We start from the raw sequence: 21,980 nt of genomic DNA, 5'->3' as shown, positions 1-21,980 counted from the left end.
TCAGTTTTCATTTCAATCCCAAAGAAAGGCAATGCCAAAGAATGCTCAAACTACCACACAATTGCACTCATCTCACACACTAGTAAAGTAATGCTCAAAATTCTCCAAGCCAGGCTTCAACAGTACATGAACCGTGAACTTCCAGATGTTCAAGCTGAATTTAGAAAAGGCAGAGGAACCAGAGATCAAAATGCCAATATCCACTGGATCATTGTGAGAGCAAGAGAGTTCCAGAAAAACATCTGCTTTATTGACTATGCCAAAGCCTTTGACTGTGTGGATCACAACAAACTGTGGGAAATTCTTCAAGAGATGGGAATACCAGACCACCTGACCTGCCTCCTGAGAAATCTGTATGCAGGTCAAGAAGCAACAGTTAGAACTGGACATGGACCAACAGACTGGTTCCAAATTGGGAAAGGAGTACGTCAAGGCTGTATATTGTCTCCCTGCTTATTTAACTTCTATGCAGAGTACATCATAAGAAACACTGGGCTGGAGGAAGCACAAGCTGGAATCAAGATTGCCGGGAGAAATATCAATAACCTCAGATATGCAGATGACACCACCCTTATGGCAGAAAGTGAAGAGGAACTAAAGAACCTCTTGATGAAAGTGAAAGAGGAGAGTGAAAAAATTGGCTTAAAACTCAACATTCAGAAAACTAAGATCATGGCATCCGGTCCCATCACTTCATGGCAAATAGATGGGGAAACAATGGAAAACAGTGAGAGACTTTATTTTTTGGGCTCCAAAATCACTGTAGATGGTGACTGCAGCCATGAAATTAAAAGATGCTTACTCCTTGGAAGGAAAGTTATGACCAACCTAGACAGCATATTAAAAAGCAGAGACATTACTTTGCCAACAAATGTCTGTCTAGTCAAAGCTATGGTTTTTCCAGTAGTCATGTATGGATGTGAGAGTTGGACTGTAAAGAAAGCTGAGCACTGAAGAATTGATGCTTTTGAACTGTGGTGTTGGAGAAGACTCTGTGGTGTTGAGAGAAGTCCCTTGGACTGCAAGGAGTTCCAATCAGTCCATCCTAAAGGAAATCAGTCCTGGGTGTTCATTGGAAGGACTGATGCTGAAGCTGAAACTCCAGTAGTTTGGCCCCTGATGTGAAGAACTGACTTATTTGAGAAGACTCTGATGCTGGGAAAGATTGAAGGCGGGAGGAGAAGGGGGTGACAGAGGATGAGATGGTTGGATGGCATCACCGATTCGAGGGACATGAGTTTGAGTAGACTCCGGGAGTTGGTGATGGACAGGGAGGCCTGGCTTGCTTCAGTCCATGGGGTCGCAGAGAGTTGGACACGACTGAGCTGAATAGTCAGTTAACAATGGAGTGATAGTTTCAGATGAACAGTGAAGGGTCTCAGCCACACATATACATGTATCCATTCTCCAAGCCCCCTCTCATCTAGGCTGGCACGTCGCATTGAGGGTTTCCCGTGCCATACAATACATTTCTGTTGGTTATCCTTTTTAAATATAGCAACGTGCACATGACCTTCCCAAAGTCCTTAGCTATTGCATCCCCTTGGCAACCAAGAGTTTGTTTTCTAAGTCTGTGAGTCTTTTTCTGTTTTGTAAGTTCATTTGTATCATTAATTCTGTCTTTAATGATTAGTCATTTTTGTAATTTGGTTAAAAATATCTGTTTATACCACAAGATCAGGTGGATATTGTTATAAATTATTTTTTTAAAATCTTATTGTTTTTTTCTTTTAACATATATGGAAATGACTTTTGTTAATGTTGTTAAGTGAAGGTCCAATTCCTCATTTTTGTGTGCATACCAAATTGATTAGTACCATGTATCAAAAAGAATATCTTTCTTCCCTATTTTTCTAGCACAACTGTTACATAAATCGAGTCCACATATAGTGGGTATGTTTCTGGGCTCTCTTTTCTATTTCACTGGTCTATTTGTCCCTTATTATTTTGGCCACACTGTACAGTTTGTGGATTCTTAGTTCCCTGGACAGGGATTGAACCTGGGACCTTTCAGTGAAAGCACCAAGTCCAAACCACTGGACTGTTGGGGACTTCCCTGTCCCTTTTTGTATTAATACCAAACTGGTTTAATCACTGTCATTTAGTGATAATATTTAATAGTCAATATGAAACATTTTCCAAGTTTCTTCTTCAGTAATAATCCTGATATTATGTCTACTTAAAATTTTTATTTTATCGAGGTGTAGTTCAAAATAATACCTGCTGGCATAGAATATAGTGATTTAAAATTTTTGGAAACTGTACTGCATTTAAAGTTATTGTAATATTGGCTATATTCCCTGTGCTGTACAATATATCTTTGTGGCTTATTTATTTTATACATAGTAGTGTGTACCTGTTAATACCCTACCTCGACCTTGTCCCCACCTCCTTCCCTCTCCCCTGTGGTAATTGCTAGTTTATTCTCTCTACCTGTGAGTCTCTTTCTGTTTTGTTACGTTTATATTTTTTGCTGTATTTTCTGTACTCAAAATATAAGTGGTAACATAAAATTTTTGTCTTTCTCTATCTGATTTATTTCAGTAAGCCTAGTAACCTCCAGGCCCATGTTGCAAATAGGAAAGTTTCATTCACTTTTATGGCTGAGCATTATTCCATTTAATGTTTATATCACATTTTTTATCCATTCATCTGTTGATGAACACTTAGATTGCTTTCATATCTTGGTTGCAGATACTGCCGATGAACGTTGAGGTGCTTAATCTTTTCAAATTAGTGTTTTCATTTTCTGCAGATGTGTACCTAGAAGTGCAATTACTGGATCATATGGTAATTCTTCTCCAGTTTTTGAGGAGCTTCCACATTGTTTTGCACCATGGCTGCACCAGTTTCATTCCCAGCAACATTGTATAAGAATTCCCTTTTCTCCACATCGTCATCAGCGCTGTGCAGGAATTCCATTTTCTCCACATCCTCATTAACATTGTACAAGAATTCCCTTTTCCCCACATCCTCATCAATGTTGTACAAGTATTCCCTTTTCCCCACATCCTCATCAATGTTGTACAAGAATTCCCTTTTCCCTACATCCTCATCAGTGTTGTGCAAGAATTCCCTTTTCTCCACATCCTCATCAACATTGTACAAGAATGCCGTTTTCCCCACATCCTCATCAACATTGTACAAGAATTCCCTTTTCCCCACATCCTCATCAATGTTGTGCAAGAATTCCCTTTTCTCCACATCCTCATCAATGTTGTACAAGAATGCCGTTTTCCCCACATCCTCATCAATGTTGTGCAAGAATTCCCTTTTCCCCACATCCTCATCAATGTTGTACAAGAATTCCCTTTTCCCCACATCCTCATCAATGTTGTGCAAGAATTCCCTTTTCCCCACATCCTCATCAATGTTGTGCAAGAATTCCCTTTTCTCCACATCCTCATCAACATTGTACAAGAATTCCCTTTTCTCCATATCCTCATCAACATTGTACAAGAATGCTGTTTTCCCCACATCCTCATCAACATTGTACAAGAATTCCCTTTTCTCCATATCCTCATCAACATTGTACAAGAATGCCGTTTTCCCCACATCCTCATCAACATTGTACAAGAATTCCCTTTTCTCCACATCCTCATCAACGTTGTGCAAGAATTCCCTTTTCTCCACATCCTCATCAACGTTGTACAAGGATTCCCTTTTCTCCACATCCTCATCAATGTTGTATAAGTATTCTGTTTTTTTTCACATCCTCATCAACGTTGTGCAAGAATTCCCTTTTCTCCACATCCTCATCAACGTTGTACAAGAATTCCCTTTTCTCCACATCCTCATCAACGTTGTACAAGAATTCCCTTTTCTCCACATCCTCATCAACGTTGTACAAGAATTCCCTTTTCCTCCACATCCTCATCAACGTTGTGTAAGAATTCCCTTTTCCCCACATCCTCATGAACGTTGTGCAAGAATTCCCTTTTCTCCACATCCTCATCAACGTTGTGCAAGAATTCCCTTTTCCCCACATCCTCATCAATGTTGTGCAGGAATTCCCTTTTCTCCACATCCTCATCAACGTTGTGCAAGAATTCCCTTTTCTCCACATCCTCATCAACGTTGTACAAGAATTCCCTTTTCTCCACATCCTCATCAACGTTGTACAAGGATTCTGTTTTCTCCACATCCTCATTAATGTTGTATAAGTATTCTGTTTTTTTTCACATCCTCATCAACGTTGTGCAAGAATTCCCTTTTCTCCACATCCTCATGAACGTTGTGCAAGAATTCCCTTTTCCCCACATCCTCATCAATGTTGTGCAAGAATTCCCTTTTCTCCACATCCTCATCAGTGTTCATTATTTGTGGTCTTTTTGATGACAGACGTTCTGACAGGTGTGAGGTGACATTTCATTGTGGTTTTGATTTGCATTTCTCTGATGAAAGGTGTTAAGCGTCTTTTCATGTGCCTGTTGGCCTGTATATCTTTTTTTGGAATAATGTCTACTCAGGTCTTCAGCCTGTTTTTTAATCAAGATGTTTGTTTATTTTTGATATTGAGTTATATGAGCTGTTTGTGAATTTGGGTTATTAATCCTTTATCAGTCATGTCAGTTGCAAATAGTGTCTCCTGTTCAGAAGATTGTTTTTCACTTGGTTGGTGGTTTCCTTTCTTAAGTGAAGCTTTTACATTTAATTAGGTTCCATTTGTTTATTTTCGCTTCTGTTTCCTTTGCCTTAGGAGAAATATCCAATAGACATTTGCAATAGTTTACACTGAAGAGTTTTCTATGATTCCTTCTAGGAGGTGTGTTTTTTAAATTTTTACTTATTTACTTATTTTGTCTGTGCTGGGCCTTCTTTGCTGTGCACGGGCTCTCTCCAGTGATGTGAGCGGGGCTGCCCGTCGCTGCACTGCCTGGGCTTCTCATCACAGCGGCTTCTCTCGTGGTGACTCCGCCTGCAGTAGCTCTAGATCATGGGCTTTAGAACACGGGCGTCAGTAGCTGAGGCACATGGGCTTAGTTGTCCCAAGGTGTGTGAAATCTTCCTGGACCAGGGATCGGCCCCGTGTGCCCTGCATTGGCACGTGAATTCACATCCACTGTACCACCAGAGAAGTGCTCTTCTAGGAGTTTTATTTATTTATTTCCAGTATGACATTTAGGTCTTTAATCCATTTTGAGTTAATTTTGTTTATAGCATGAGAAAACATCTAATTTTAATTTTTTGTGGCTGTCGAGTTTTCCTAGCACCATTTATTGAAAAGACTGCCTTTTCGCCTTGTATATTCTTGTCTCCTTAGTCGTAGATTAGTTGGCCATAAGTGTGTAGGGTTATTTCTGGGCTTTCTATTCTTTTCCGTTGATCTGTGTATCTGTTTTTGTGCCAACACCATGCAGTTTTGATTACTGTAGCTTTGTGGCTTTTATCTAAATCAGATCATGTGGCAGTTCCAGCTCTATTCCTTCTCAAGATGTGTTTGGCCATTCAAGGTCTCTTGTGTCTGCATGCAAATTATAAAACCATTTGTTCTAATATTGTGAAAATTGCCATTGGTATTTTGATATGGGTTGCATTGAATCTGTAGATTGTTTTGGGTACTATGGTCATTTTCACAATATTAATTCTTCTAATCTATAAACACAGTATGTGTTTGTGTTGTCTTTAATTTATTCCATCAGTGTCTTATATATTCCCAATACAGGTGTTTTACCTTCTTAGTTAGATGTTATTTTTTATAGAAGTACTGTCTGTCTATTCTTAGATTTATTCCTTTGTATTTGGTATTTTTGATCCCGTTATAAGTTTTATGCACATTTTAAAATACATATCTAGCTATTGCCATTAGAAGGATAATTGATTTTTGTATATTGATTTTACATAGAGATACTGCTAAATTCTCTCATTACTTCTAAGCATATTTATCACAGTCTTGATTTAAAAGGAATGCTATAAACATTTTGTGATTAAGCATGATTTGTTTCAAACTTTTAACACTTAAGTTGTATTTTGTGTGTGTGTGTGTGTTTTTAAAATCTCACTAGGCTTCATTACTATTTTAAACAGTTAATTTCCCTTTATATTTTATTTATGGTTCATTACTTTCCTTTTCATTATTTGTTACTTCTCAGACTGGTTTTTCTTTTGCCAGATGTATAACTTTTTGAGTTTTCCTTAGTGAGATTTTTTTGTTGTTGTTAGTCTGAATGTCTTTTTATTTTATTCTTGAAATAAATGTTATTTTTGAAAGAAATTTAAAACTGAGTATGGAATTATCCTTGGTCTGTTATCACTTTCGTTGTTTTACCCCCCAGTACATTGATATCATTCCACTACAGCTTCCATTTGTGCTATTGGGAAGTTAGTTGAAATTTTGATGCTATCTCTTTAAAGGTTAATCTGTTTCCCCCAACTTTGGGTGCCTTAAAAAATTTCTTTTTCCCTTGTATTCTGCAGTTTTACTCTGATGTGATAAATTATTTAAAAAAATTATTCTACTGGATTTCTTATAATCTTTGTATCTGTGGACTGTGTCTCTTTCATCATTCCTGAAACATATTAGATATCGTTCTTTCAGATATTACCTTTCTTTTTGTGAGACACTTGATGGTGTGCATATTAGACCATCTCATTTTATACTTCATGTCTTTTACTCTTGTCCTCATTTTCCATCTTTTTGGTTTCTTCTATTGTATTTTGAATAAATTATTCTGATACATGCTCTGTTTTCCACATGAATAATTCTCTCTTGTTACCAGTTTATCCACTCAGTTTTCAAAAATGTATCTTAAACTTCTAGCCATTCTTTTATCTTTATTCAAATCTTCTATGTCGATTTATAGTTTCAGGGTTCCAGCATATATTTTTGAGCATATTGTGGATGTAAGTACCGTGGTTTTGTAATTTGTTGATAAGTCTAAAGACTGAGGTATAAATCTATGTTGAGATTGATCATATATATTTCTTTTTCTTTTCTTTTCTTTCTCTTTCCTTCTCTGCTGAGCAGCAAGGTGGCTTTCTCTACGGCTCCCTGAGGTTGGAAGAAGAGGTTAGGATTCATCCTGATTGCTCTTACCTCAGATATTTAGTCAGACAATGTGTAGAGAGTCTCCTGTAACTTTTCAGCACCTTGAAAATCCTGGATTTTTTTTTTTTTAACCATGCAGTCACTTAGAAAACAGTTTGTCCTGTATCAGCGGCCTCTTACATCAAAGTGAATCAGAGTCTCCCCCTGGGATCAGCTCTTTGAGATGAGGTGGAGACCTATGTTGCGTGAAGGGATGTTACCTTTTTTTTTTAAATATGTTGCACGAATTGTCAGACCTCATACTGGATTTGCTTCACTTATTTTTCCTAGAAACAAGAGCTTGGCAGACTTAGTGTGGGATCTGTTAAAAAATGCACGTAGGGCTCCATGTAAATCCTTTAAGTGAGGTGCTGAAGTCCACACATTTCTGGACCAAAGAGAAGCATACAATCTTGCAGTGGATTATTGGTTCAGAACATACTATTTTGTTACTGTTTTATTTTATAACTAAGAAATGTTTTATCGAGGTGGACTATGGTCTTTTGCATTCTCTCCTTCATTTTAGAGATGGAAAAGACCGAAAGATTTTGAAGACTTGTATCAACTATACACATTTATTAGCTGACTGGAAAAAATTAAAAAGAATATAAATCTTACATTAGGAAGATTTAGTCAAATTATTAGATTATTTTACATCTGTCTCACAGAAGTTGCTTGACTTTTTTTTTCTATACCTGGGAGTTATATTCCTATAGTCTTCAAAGCTTTCTGAAATGTTAATAAGCCTGAAAATTTTCTCTTTTAGTAATGTTTTTGATACTCTAAATATTTAAATTTTTTATATATTTATAGTATATATCTATAATGATTTGATATCAAATACTGTTATATATATAAAAATCAATACAAAGATATAAATACTATTTAATAAGATATATCAATATACTATTGTATAATTAATACAGTATACCTCTGTAGTGTGGGCTCTAATTTTGTGCTGTACGCAGTAGGAAGAAACTTTTCTGTACTCCTCTTTATGCACTGGTCACTGTTTATTTGATCTATAGTCCTTATTTTTCGCTTGTCTGAATTGCTGTAATCCTTTAAGTGAAATTCTAATGGTTAAGACCTTGCAATTAGGTCTATTACTTTTAACCTAAAACATCTATGCTTGTAGCATTTGGGTTGGCTGCAAATGATTTAGGCAGAAATATGAATCTGCCTGCAATGCAGGAGACCCAGGTTCTATCCCTGGGTGGGGAAGGTCCCCTGGAGGAGGGCATGGCAACTCACTCCAGTATTCCTGCCTACAGAATCCCATGGACAGAGGAGCCTGGTGGGCTACAGTCCATGGGGCCACAAGAGTCAGACATGACTTAGTGACTAAACCACCAGCATGGTAATTTAAGAGCTGGTTGTCCATAAAGAGCGTGGACACGTTCAATATAATTTCCTTTAGGCTGTGTTGCCCCAAAAGAGATCAGCAGGTACTTATGAGATTATCTGCATGAAGTATATAGGGTCTTGCAAGAGCTTAGAGACAACAATCCTCTTATACTTGGGTGTACATCATTTCTTGGTTAAAATCTCTAGACAGCATGATAAAAGAAGAGGATTCAGATCTTAATATTGATATGAAACATACAAGTTCAATTCAGTGACGTTGGAGAAAAAAAGGAAAATGAGACAAGAAATCTTGATATATTACCAACCACTCCAGTCATTCAATCACAACTTTCCTTAAAGAGACACAGTGAAGAGTCTTGTCTATACTTGACATTTGGGATTAATCAAGAGAGATTTTAAGGAAAAAACGCATCCCAAAATAGACCGTAATGTGGATACTCAGGAGGGGAAGTCACCTCTTCCGTCCACTCCTGTCCAGCATTCCGCCTGGTGGAGATTCACCCAGAGATGCTGACTCATTCCTACTTCCCAGCTGTGCTGCCAGCCTTCCTGCTCCACATGTGAGGGGGGGGGCAGACTCAGCATTTGGGGGTGTGAAGGTCATGCCGGCGTCAAATGGTCCGAGATTCTGCATGATGTCTGTGTCCAGTGCAGGCACTAATCATGAAGACCTTCATTTTGGGAAATGATTTCAGAGATCGGATTTCTCCTAGCCCTCAACTCAACTGTCAGTCATTCATAGCTTAATAGAGAGGAAAAAGTGAAGCCATTCCCAGGTATCCTGCAGTGGTTATTCAGTCTTGAGTCTTCCAAAGTCCTGGGAAGCAAGTTTTCCTACAGTTATCCCTTTGTTTTAAATCTCTCTACATTTGGGCAGGTTCTCGAGTCTTTTTCTCACCATACTGTTCCCTCAGCACAGTCACCAAAGTACCAAACTTTTCTTTCACCATGGAAGGAAGCACATCACATCCCAAATGCTGTCCTTTACCCCCTTTAGGCTCACAGAAAGCTGTTGAGCTGTTGTCAAGAATCACAAAAAAGTGATGGGCTAATGAAATATGAGTCTCTCTTCCACAACCTGGCATTTGCCTCAGAAAGGATATCACTGAAATTTAGTAGGGTAGCAGCAATGAAAATGGTCCAAGGAACTGCCAGTCAGTACTTCAGCGGGTGGCAGCCCGTGCTAGTATTTGCCTCTTTATGATAAGCTGTGATCTCCAATACAAGGACTGCTGATAGTTCCTCCTCCCATTCCCGTTTTCTTCTGCAGTGATAGAACTTGTAGCTGGAAGCATGAGCCATCTTTGAAGACAGTTCTCAGCTTCTCCTGCTGCTGGGTGCGGTCACGGGGGTAATCCTGGCCAATGAGGTCTCAGCAGAAGTGATATGTACCACTGGCATTTGGTGCCTTTTTAACGTGTTTATTTTGGAAAAAGTCACATAATATAAAGCTTACTATTTTCACCGTATTTCACTGCACAGTTCAGTGGCTCTATGCACATTCGCATTGTTGTGCAGCTCCTCCGTCATCCGCCTCCTGAACTTTTTGCTTTCCTAAACTGAAACTCTACCCATTAAACACTTCCCCCTCATTACTTACCCCACCCTCAGCCCTTGGCATCTCCCCGTGTAGTCTCTGACTCTGTGAGTTTGGCTGCTTGATGTATCTTGTATAAATAGTGGAATCAAACAATATTAGTCTGCACCTAATGCCTTGGACTGCAAGGAGATCCAACCAGTCCATCCTAAAGGAGATTAGTCCTGAGTGTTCATTGGAAAGACTGATGCTGAAGCTGAAACTCTAATACTTTGACCACCTCATGTGAAGAGTTGACTCATTGGAGAAGACAATAATGCTGGGAAAGATTGGGGGCAGGAGGAGAAGGGGACGACAGAGGATGAGATGGCTGGATGGCATCACCAACTTGATGGACATGAGTTTGAGTAAACTCCAGGAGTTGGTGATGGACAGGGAGGCCTGGCGTGCTGTGATTCATGGGGTTGCAAAGAGTCAGACATGACTGAGCGACTGAACTGAACTGAACTGAATGCATGTTGGAATGCATTTTTAAGGTTAACTTAATATGTGTCTTACAAATAGATTGTTCCTTCTTTATTTTTTATCTCTTGTACTGTACAGTAGGTTTTTAATAGTTATCTGTTTTATATAAAGTAGTATATGTATGTCAATCCCCATCTTCCAATTGACCCCTCCACTGCCACAACCCCTGGCAAGCATAAATTTGTTCTCTACATCTGTAACTTTGTTTCTGTTTTATAGGTAAGTTCTTTTGTATCATTTTCTTTAAGATTCTACATATGATATTTGTCTTTCTCTGCCACGTAACCCAGTATAATTTCTAGGTCTATCCATGTTGCTACAGATGCATTATTTCTTTTTATGACTGAGTAATATTTCATTTGTGTATGTGTGTGTGTGTATGTATATATATATATATATACACCATATATTCTTTATCTACTCCTCTGTTGGTGGATGTTTAGGCTCCTTCCACATCCTGGCTATTGTAAAGAGTGCTGTAACGAACACTGGAATGCAGGTATCTCTTTGGATTATGGTTTTATTTGGGTGTATATGCAGGAGTGGGATTGCTGGGTCACATGGTAGTTCTATTTTTAGTTTTTAAAGAAACCTCCATACTGTTTACCATGTGGCTGTATTAATTTATATTCTCACAGACAGTGTAAGAGGGTTCCCTTTTCTCTACACCCTCTCCAGCATTTATTGTTCATAGCGATTTTTTATGGTGGCCATTCTGACTGGTGTGAGATGCTACCTCATTATGGTTTTGATTTGCACTTCTCTAATAGTTAATGAGCATCTTTTCATGTGCCTCTTGGATATCTTTGGAGAAATGTCTATTTAGGTTTTCTGCCCATTAAAGAAATTTCATGTATTTTTTGGCTCCACTGGGTCTTCCCTGCTTTTTGCACAGGTCTTCTCGAGTCGCAGTGAGTGGGGAATCCTCTGTGTTCCAGTGGGCAGGCTTCTTGCTGGTGTGGCTTCCCTTGCTGTGGAGCGTGGGCTGTAGGCACTCGGCCTTAGTAACTGTGGCCCACAGGCCCTAAGCGTGAGTCAGCTTCCGTAGTTGTGACACGTGGGCTTTGCAGTGTGAGCTCAGTATCTCTGGCTCAGGGGCCTAGTTGCTTCATGGCGTGTGGAATCTTCCCAGACCAGGGATTGAACCCAGGTCCCCTGCATTAGCAGGCAGATTCTTAGCCACTGCACCACCAGGGAAGTCCTTCTGCCCATTTTTTTACTGGGTTGTTTGTTCTTTTTATATTGAGCTGTTTTATATTTTGGAGATTAAGCCCTTCCTCTCTGCCCAGCTCCTCTGTCCATGGGATTTTCCAGGCAAGAGTACTGGAGTGGGTTGCCATTTCCTTCTCCAGGGATCTTCTTGACCCAGGCGTCACACCCAGGTCTCCTGCATTGCGGGCAGATGCTTTACCTACTCTGCCACTGGGGAAGCCTGTCAGTTGCTTAGTTTACAACTATTTCCTCCCATTCTTGGGATTGTCTTTTCATCTTGTTTATAAGGTTTCCTTTGCTATGCAAAAACTTAGGTTTAATTAGCTATCATTTGTTTATTTTCATTACTGTAGAAGTTGGGTCAAAAAAGGATTTGCTGTGATTTATGTCAAAAAGTGTTCTGCCTATGTTTTCATCTTAAGAGTTTTATATTATCCAGACTACGTTTAGGTCTTTAATCCATTCTGAGTTTATTTTTGTGTATGGTGTTAGAAGTGTTTTAATTTCATTCTTTTACATGTAACTGTCCAGTTTTCCCAGCACCACTTATGAAGAGGCTGTCCTTTCTCCATTGTATATTCTTGCCTCCTTTGCCATAGACTAAGTGACCATAAGTGCGTGGACATATCTCTGAGCCCTTTAATCCTGCACCGTTTGTATATATTTATGTTTTGCGCCAGTGCCATACTGTCTTGATTGCCGTAGCTTTGTACTCTAGTCTGAAGTCAGGGACCAGATTCCTCTAACTCCACTTTTCCTTCTCAAGATTGCGTTGGCTATTCAGGGTCTTCTTATGTGCCTTTCTCAAAAGAGTAGTGTATTTTCCTGTTCCTCACCATGTCTCCCTTTATTTTTTTAGCTGGAATGAGGATGTGATTGCAGCAGTTGGAGCAGACATCTTAGGCCATGAAATAAAAGGTGTATGTTGAGAACAGCAGAGTAGCCAGGGGTAAAAAGTCAGAACTTCCGATTCCTTGGAGCTGCCGTATCAAGCCTGGGTTCCTTATCATGGTCTGCCACATGAAAGAGAAATGAGGTTCTATCTTGATAAATTTATCATTATTTTGCAGTTCTCTAACAGTTAAACTGGTTTCCTTACCCTTGATATAAATATTTTAGGTGTTTTCTCAGTCGAATTTTCTAGAACAAAGCCTCCAAGCAGTGCTCCATAGCTTTGGTTATCATGTCAGCTTTTTTCTATTGCCAGATGACTCATTTATTGTGCAACTCAACAAGAATTAATTTGTTTTTAGGCCTTGATCCAGTTAGATAAGTATGGAAGAGCTGGCTATAATGCCAGCATCCTGGGAGATTGTTGTAAAACACAGTGAATCATTTTCTTGCTCATGTACAGTACTGAAATATTGTCACTAATATTCCTTCACTGACCCCCACTGTGTTCACTCAAACTTGCTGATCCCAGGCCCTAGCATCTCTGTCTCCACTTGACTCATCTGGTCCTTAGGGTTCTCTGGCAGACATGCATCCAAGTTATAGAAGATGAACAAGTGTTGCATGGTTCTACTCCATTTCCTTCTTGGAAATTCTTTTACCCTTACAATTTTGGTGAGATCTTCCTGAAGGAGTGTCCTTGATTTCATTAAACCATTATTTGTGGCATCCGAGGAAGATTAACTCATTTTCAAAGGAAAAGTCAGATTCGTCTTAAACCATGCATTTATCAGTCATTGATTTTTGCTTTTCTTTGGCTAATGGGAGAAAAGACAGAGATAAAGTTTGAAGTTCTTTTCCAAGCAAAGGAATGTAGGCAGAATCTGTCTATCTGTAGTAGTTAAATATGTCAGCTTGAGTACTGTTACCTGTGTGAATCTGTGTGTGCGCGCTCAGTCGTGTCTGACTCTGCGACCCTGTGGACTGTAGCCCACCAGGCTCCTCTGTCCATGGGATTCTCCAGGCAAGAACACTGGAGTGGGCTGCCATTTCCTCCTCCAGGGGATCTTCCCAACCCAGGGATCGGACCAGTATCTCCTGGGTCTCCAGTGCCAGCTAATTAATCCTTTTGGTATCAATAATTACACTTAAAGAGAGATGACATTAAACTTTAGAAGTCTAGATGTTTCTCACAGACAACCTTGAGTGTTAGCATTGAGTGTTAGCAAATGCAGAATAGAATGGTTATAAATAGAGGACCATTCGTTTAGAAAAGGAACTCGGTTTTTATTCTTGTGACTATTTTTCAGCCTTCAGTTTCTCCTAAATGGCTTTCTGCTCAGCACTCAGTCTGTGTTAACAGCCCCCTTCCCCCTCACCTGTTTGGCATTTTCTTTATTAATAACTACTAAGGAGGAGGGTTTGCATTTTCAAGGCTTAGACAGTATTCCATTTGCTGAGACTGAATCAAACTTTAAGACATGAAGAAAAACAAGGACCTAATACAAACATGTCAAACCATAGATATTTTTAGAACTGAACCTGAGGCCTGTATTTCCGACTTCATACCGTAAAACCTCTTGTATATCCATACTGTAAAGGTGCTGCAACCAATTACACAGGCATCAGAAATGACCAAGTGTATTTTCAGTGTCTCATTTCAAAAGTCCAGATTGAAGATCAGTGCATCAGGGCTGATAAATTTGCAGAAGATATTTATAGAATAAATCTAAATATGCCCATATCACCAACTCTCTATTTATGCCCCTCAGGTTACTAAATCTGTCCCTGAATTCCTTATACATTTAGTTGTATCATATACATACCTGAAAGGGCCAGACAATTCTTTAATTATGCTGGTACTTGTGGGTTTTAGGAAGCATCAGCCAGGTACTTATGGGTTTTAGGAAGCATCAGCCAGGTTAATTGTTATTTAAAATTTCAGTTCCATTTTCTTCACCTTCCCAAAATACCAAACTTACCAAAAGTATAGCCAGATTGTTTGTTGATTTTATTAGCACTATGTTTAAAGCATGTCGTGTTTATTAGTTCTAGATTCTGGGTTTTTTTTTTTTTTTTTACTTATTTATCTATTTGGCTGTGCTGGGTCTGAATTGCATCATGGATCTTTGGCTGCGGCACGCGCACTCTTAGCTGTGGCATGTGGGGTCTAGTTACAAGGTCAGGGATCATCCCCACGCCCCCTGCACTCGAGTGTGAAGCCACTGGGGGAGTCCCGGCACACTGTTTCAGCCAGTCAAGCTACTCGTTTACAAAACCTGCACTGACTTCCTGAGCATTATCTCTAGTGACGTTTTCTTTCGCCCTTAGTCTTCATCTCTGCAAGATGTACATTTTTGACCATGCTTTTCATCTTCAGTCTATTCTTCTTTGGTATCTCAGTCTAATATTGTTTGTTTGCAAGGAACAGGCGCATGTTCAACTTAAGCAAAAGAAAAATGCAGTGAAAGAATGTCGGGCTGTTTTGTGGAACGCAAGAGTGGAAGCCATAGCCAGACCTCATTTATTCATTCACTAATTAATATGTGTTCTCCAGGAGACATTGGAGATAAAATGGTCAGCAGATACAGTCTCTGCCTATACTAGGCTATAAACTCAGGCTGTATATGAGCAAATAATCCAACAAACATGGATCAGGTTTACAATGGCAAACAAGTACCTCTGTGCTTTGTGGTATTTTGTTGTCTTGAATGACAAGAAAGCTACCTCATGGCTGTACATAAACTTTCAGCTCTGACATCGCCTAATTAATGTATTATCTAATTACTGGTAATTACTAATTATCAAATCCCTGGAGAGAGGGTTTAATTGGCCTGCGCTGTGCTTAGTCGCTCAGTTGTGTCCGACTCTTTGCAACCCCATGGACTGTAGCCCACCAGGCTCCTCTGTCCATGGGATTCTCCAGGCAAGAACACTGGAGTGGGTTGCCATGCCCTCCTCCAGGGGATCTTCCCAACTCAAAGATGGAACCCAGGTCTCCCGCACTGTGGGTGGATTCTTTTCCATCTGAGCCACCGGAGAAGCCCAAGAATACTGGAGGGAGCACCCTGTCCCTTCTCCAGGGAACTTCCTGACCCAGGAATTGAACCGGGGTCTCCTGCATTGCAGGAGGATTCTTTACCAGTTGAGCTACTGAGGAAGCCCTTTGGTTGGCCTAGTGAGAGTCAAATATCTCTTGTGACTCTGTGAGCTAAGGCCAGGGCAGGGAAGGATGGAGCCATGGTGCTGATATGGAAGTTGGACCCACTGACTGAGCAGGGACTGTGAGTCATGAACAATTCTCATAGAGTTTACACCCCAAGTTGTATACGTGTTTGAATTCCACCATACTATTTCCCTGAATCTCCTATCATATTTATCATTCTTCCCCTCTTGCCTCCCACCCATGGGATTTGTCCAAAGATCTCCCTTGGTTCTACCTGCCCCCCCCCCCCCGCCCCAATACTCTTCCTCTTGAAATGTCATGGCTTTGAATACATAGATTAATCCAAAGGCTTTATTTCCAGATCTTATCCACTTCCTAAAGCCTGCCTCACAAGTTCATCTATATTGTAGACCTCTCCACTTGGTGTCCCACAGGGGAGAGAATATATGTCCAGAATGGCACAGGTTATTTGCCCAAATATTTCCATCTAATTGTCTTGATGCCAACTCTCTACTACTAATCGTGTTGACTCAGAGCCTTAAGATTATCTCTGTGTCCACCCTCAAAATTTCTTTTCTCGCGTCTCATTAGTCATTGAGCCCTTTTCATTTAGCTTCCAACTCATATCTCACATTCACTTATTTTTCCTCAGTATTGTTTCCCAGGCTGAAGTTGAGACCTTTATTACTTCTTATTTAAATTGTTGAAATAATTGCCCAACTGTCTACTAGTAGCCAGTCCTCACTCCAGACTATACAAGGTTCGACTTTCAGTTTAGTCATCCTAAAGCATTGCTGTAATCTCGTCACTCTTCTCCTGGATATTTCTCTTATTTATCAGATAAGACTCAGAAGTCTCTGTAAAATATAGAATTGGTACCCACTGCAACTAAGAGAATCTAAAATAACAATAACAGAAGTTTATTTGTCTGAATGTTGTCAGTCTAGAGCTGGTATGGTGATCTAGAAATTAGATTCCTTGTAACCAGCTGGTCTGATGCATATGACTTACTCTTAGGGGCCTTTCATGTTCTATCATGGCTGCTGAGACTCTGGTGATCACAGTTGTGCTTCATGTGGCCAGAATAGATGAAAGGCAGAAGAAAGGTTTGCATGCATTTTCAAGAGGCTTCCCAAAACTGATTTTTACTGGCTGAAACCTAGACATATGTGTATGTCAAACTGCATGAAAGAGAACAGACATTGATGTACGTAGCTATAAGTCTACCACAGACTCCCATTCAATGTCATTTATACTTGTCTCAACCTAACGGAGAGTGAAAAAGTTGGCTTAAAGCTCAACACTCAGAAAACTAAGATCATGGCATCTGGTCCCATCACCTCATGGGAAATAGATGGGGAGACAGTGGAAACAGTGTCAGACTTTATTTTTTTGGGCTCCAAAATCACTGCAGATGGTGATTGCAGCCATGAAATTAAAAGACGCTTACTCCTTGGAAGGAAAGTTATGACCAATCTAGATAGCATGTTAAAAAGCAGAGACATTACTTTGCCAACAAAGGTCCATCTGGTCAAGGCTATGGTTTTTCCAGTGGTCATGTGTGGATGTGAGAGTTGGACTGTGAAGAAAGCTGAGCACTGAAGAATTGATGCTTTTGAACTGTGGTGTTGGAGAAGACTCTTGAGAGTCCCTTGGACTGCAAGGAGATCCAACCAGTCCATCCTGAAGGAGATCAGTCCTGGGTGTTCATTGGAAGGACTGATGCTGAAGCTGAAACTCCAATCCTTTGGCCACCTGATGCGAAGAGTTGACTCATTGGAAAAGACCCTGATGCTGGGAGGGATTGGGGGCAGGAGGAGAAGGGGATGACAGAGGATGAGATGGTTGGATGGCATCACTGACTCGATGGGCATGAGTTTGAGTGAACTCCGGGAGTTGGTGATGGACAAGGAGGCCTGGCATGCTGCGATTCATGGGGTCGCAAAGAGTCAGACATGACTGAGTGACTGAACTGAACTGAACATTTCCATCTTCATTACCTATCTTGATTTTAAGCATTCTGTTCCTCTGTGCTAGGTTCAAATCATTCTTTTTTGTTTCTACTTGTGTTAGGGTAAATTTGAAGTAACTATAAAAAGAAGTCTCTAGTTTCAGAGATTCAAGTATGATAGAAGTGTATTTATCTGATGTATGAACCAGTGGGTCTAGGCTGACTGGATAACTCTGCTTTTAGGGTCAATGAGAAACTCAGGACCCTCATTATCTTATAGTTGTATTCATCTTCCTAATCAAAGCCAGTCAGCACCATTTTTGTCTTCTAGTCCACTGGAAGGGGGAAATGGTTAATTCTAGGGAAGGTGGCCTGTCTTTAAGTTAGAGGTGACCTGAAATTTGCATATGTTGTATCTGCTCACAAACTACTGGTTTGGTCCTGTGGCCATACCCAGCTTCCAGAAAGACTGGGAATATAGGTGTTGGCTGGATGGTCATCTGACCAGGAAGAAGCATAGACAAGATTTTGAAAAGACAGCTTCCATTCTGTCACATTCCAGTACCTGTCTGCACGTCAGGGTAGCTCAAGTGACATTTCTGCAAAGAAGCTTATTCTGAACATTTAACCCCAAACCATGATTCTTATAACTAATAGTTATCCAGAGCTATTTCTATGCCAGGAACTAGACAATGTGTTCCACTTTAACACTTTTGAAAATTCTGCCAGTTTTGTCCTCATTTCCACAGATGGAAAATTATAGCTCATACAGATTAAATGATTAAGCAAAGATTATGTCCACAAGTGGTACTGGAATCATGGTCTGTACTTCTGAGCTCCACTCAGAATTGTGTCTCCGAGTGGAGTCCTGGGCATCCCCTTTGTGGCGCATCACTTGTGATTTGTCTCAATTCCTTCCTGGACCGTGAGCTCGTGAGGCCAGGCCTGATTCTTCTCTTAGCCCTCATTGTGTCTAGAAAAATACCTTGTATGTGAGAGGCTTTCATTAAATGTTTACTGAACGAATGAATTGTCAGCTTAAAAACAGTTCTAAATTCACAGATAATGTAAATGAAGAATCGTTTGGATTGGATATCCATGCAGTCTGAAGACATCAGTATGTTTCTTTTATGTGAAAATTGGCATGATGACCTTACTGACAACCTGTTCCACAGGACTGTGTCTACACACTTACAGTCAATTACATTTGTCTTTGTGAAATCCTTTGATGTTTTGAAGAAATTGGAATGTATGAAACTAAGATGTATTTTCTTTTAAAATGCCCCTATTTACTTTATCAAGTTCTCTTTTGCTTCTTATCATGGGTTGTTCTTATCATTAAATAAACATTCATTTGTATAACAACCTCTATTTGTATTGGGAAAAGAAATAGTTAAAACAGTTGTATTTATTTCCCATTAAATATTTATTGACATGAGCTGCTGGAGACCAATTAAAGTACTTAATATCTGTATAGAAAGCTGGGAAGCATTAGCTTTCCATATTTTTAATGATTCATTACAGGCCACAGCCATATTGAAAAATAATTGATAAAACCAAAATTATTTAAAAGTATAATCTAAGCATAGAAATTGAATTAGATATTTTCATCCTGAGGCTTTACTCTGCTTTAGAAATAAAATTACAAAAATGCATTTTCCTCAGAGCCTATATATAAGGTGAAATAAGTATATAATTTCAAAAAATATATCTTTAACTTGTATTTGAAACCCTAGGATGCTGTCTATGTGTGTGTCTGTGGTTCTATGGTTGTTGGTAGGGAAATCTACTCAAATGAGATGGTTTAATTTGAGTTTCCCTATTTTGTGATGTTAACTGTGGTTTCACATAGTTATGGATTTCTTCTCTTGTCAGTTACCTGTTTAAGACTTCTGTTTCTATTGCTTGGGAGTTCCTTTTGTATTCTGGTTATATTATGGATATGAGCCCTTTGTCAGTTACATGTCTTGAAACTATGTTCTACCATTTGAAGATTTGCCTTTTAATTCTCTTATAATGTCTATATAGATATGCTTACAAGTAGAGGTGGTAATTAAATATTTAACTATTGAAAATAGTGTGAAGATTGATAACTCAGAATAGTATGCAGCTACTAAATACCAGGCTTATGTACAAGAATTTTAAGAAATTACAGCATCAGTTATCATGGAAGGGATGGGAATTTGTCAAAGACATTGTTATTTGTTGTGTACATCCATACTACTGCATAATAGGATCAGTTGAACTTGAGTAATGTCTGAAAAATTTAACAAAGAAAGCATGCTACAGTGCTGCTTACGTGGTTCTATTTGTTAAAAAGAGTTCACATAGCTTGGTTGGTTTGTGAGCATTGATCTTGGCTGTTTCTGATGGGTACAGTTGGAGACAGTACTGTTGGGAGGCCCCCATGAATGTTCGGTTTGTTACAAATAGCATTATTGCATCAGTACTTTAAAAAAAATCTAATTTCTAATGAAATTTAGAAAAATTTAAATGGATTAAGAGGCTATCTTATTTTTATTCCCATACCCCTCTGTACAAAGGGGAAGATTAAGTCTGTTTTGGACTCTTTGTGCAGAGTAGGTCCATGTTGATCAAAGACGTCATCCCAGATGACTGTTGAGAGTTTTCAGCTAACCTGTACCATATCCATCTAAGCACAGATTTCCAAGAGCAGGAGAGCAGGAAGTTAAGAATGAAGTTATTCATTTCAAATGCCCAATTCTAGCAGACTGTGATTTCTAACGCCTCAACTTGTCCACTATTTTATTATAGGCGAGGTTGTTTGTTAGTTTCATCATGTACCCTAGTTCCAAGGTTAGTGCCTGAAGCTAGGCACTAGAGGTAGTGAATGCTTACTGATTGGTGCATACTTCGGGGTGGTCGTTAAAGAGTGTGTCATTTCTTTAATTGTTCTTCACTGGGTTATCTATTTGGGTCTAGTTTGTAGAGCGCCATGCTTTTATCTCTGCTTACCCTGTGACTGTGCAGCACTGTGATCACTGTTGCATGCACCTGTCTTCACAATAGGACTGTGAGTCACTCGGGGGGCCGAGTCTGATTTTTATTCATGTCCTTTTCTATATCCTACAGAGCGGTTAATTCAGTAAAATTATAAATACAATAAGTTGTTGAAAAATGTGCTTTATTCTCTCAGATCAGTGCTTTTAATAGTATGACTCCAACAATTATTTTATCACACAAGCAACTCATTGATTCTCCTATCAATTTTGTATTCCTCTGATATCACTTTGACCCCATGCTGTTTTAAACTCTATGATATGTCATTATAATCACTTTATTCATTCTCTTGCATACAGCCTCAACTTTTCTCACTTCTTTTTAAAATACTTGTCTACTCTATCTACACTTTACCCATGGGATGCTTCCCACTCAAAAGACTTTGAATACCTTATGTGTGCTAATGACTCAAAATTTATATATTTAGCCTGAACCTTTCCTCCAAGTTCAGACTCCTACATCTAACTGCTTACTCTGCATCTTTGTTTGGATGGCTGTGGTCATCTCAAAACATGTTTAGCGCTGAACTTATTCTTTACCCTTACCCAAATCTGTTCCTCTAGCAGCCTTTCCCGTCTTGGTAAAGAGCAGCTCCATCCTTTCAGTTATTCTGTTCAGTCGTGACTCCTTGTGCTTTTCCTCTTATGCCTACTTCTCATTGGGCAGGCTGGTTGGAGCTAATGTCAAAACACACCCATTATCTGGACACTTCCCTTTAATTATTTTCTATAATTCTGATCCAAGCCAAATTGCCTTTCTCCTAGGTTTGTGTGTGCTCTTACCCTTGCTACCTGCCCAACCGCCAACTCTCAGCACAGCATCAGGATGAGCCAGTTAAGATATAAGTTGGATTATGCCACTCCTCTTATCAAAACCCTACTGTAGCTTCCTGTCTCATCCAGAGTTAATTTGGCTCATTGTCACCTCTCTGACCTTACTACATGCATCTTTTCTCTCCTGCCTACATTTCTTCAGCCATAGTTAGTCTGATTCTACTTTCTTGGAGGAAATAATGTTTTAGCTTAAATTGAACCAACACTGAAATACGTGAGGAGATAAATCAAGTTTCAGCATAATGAAGCGATGCTGGATTTTACCTATAAAGAAGACGTATACCAATATGACTTCTGGCAACTATGACACAGGTTTTTCTTTTTCAAGGGGCTAAAATCTCTTTAATATCATGAGAATTATGTTTCTCAACCAAGAGTATGATAAGATTAATCTAGGAGGCGTTGAGATACATATATATATATATATATACATATGTATATATGTAATA

The 21,980-nt window shown here is 39.3% G+C and overlaps 1 protein-coding gene across 3 annotated transcripts in view; it reads left to right on the top strand.

Moving 5' to 3' along the window:
• Window positions 1-21,980, top strand: part of TMEM232 (transmembrane protein 232) — a 244,479-nt gene that overhangs the window by 20,089 nt on the left and 202,410 nt on the right. The gene's annotated exons all lie outside the window — the stretch shown is intronic.

Source organism: Odocoileus virginianus, unplaced genomic scaffold (assembly GCF_023699985.2).
Source record: "Odocoileus virginianus isolate 20LAN1187 ecotype Illinois unplaced genomic scaffold, Ovbor_1.2 Unplaced_Scaffold_8, whole genome shotgun sequence".
Lineage (NCBI taxonomy): Eukaryota > Metazoa > Chordata > Mammalia > Artiodactyla > Cervidae > Odocoileus > Odocoileus virginianus.
This window is presented reverse-complemented; position numbering and strand designations above follow the sequence as displayed.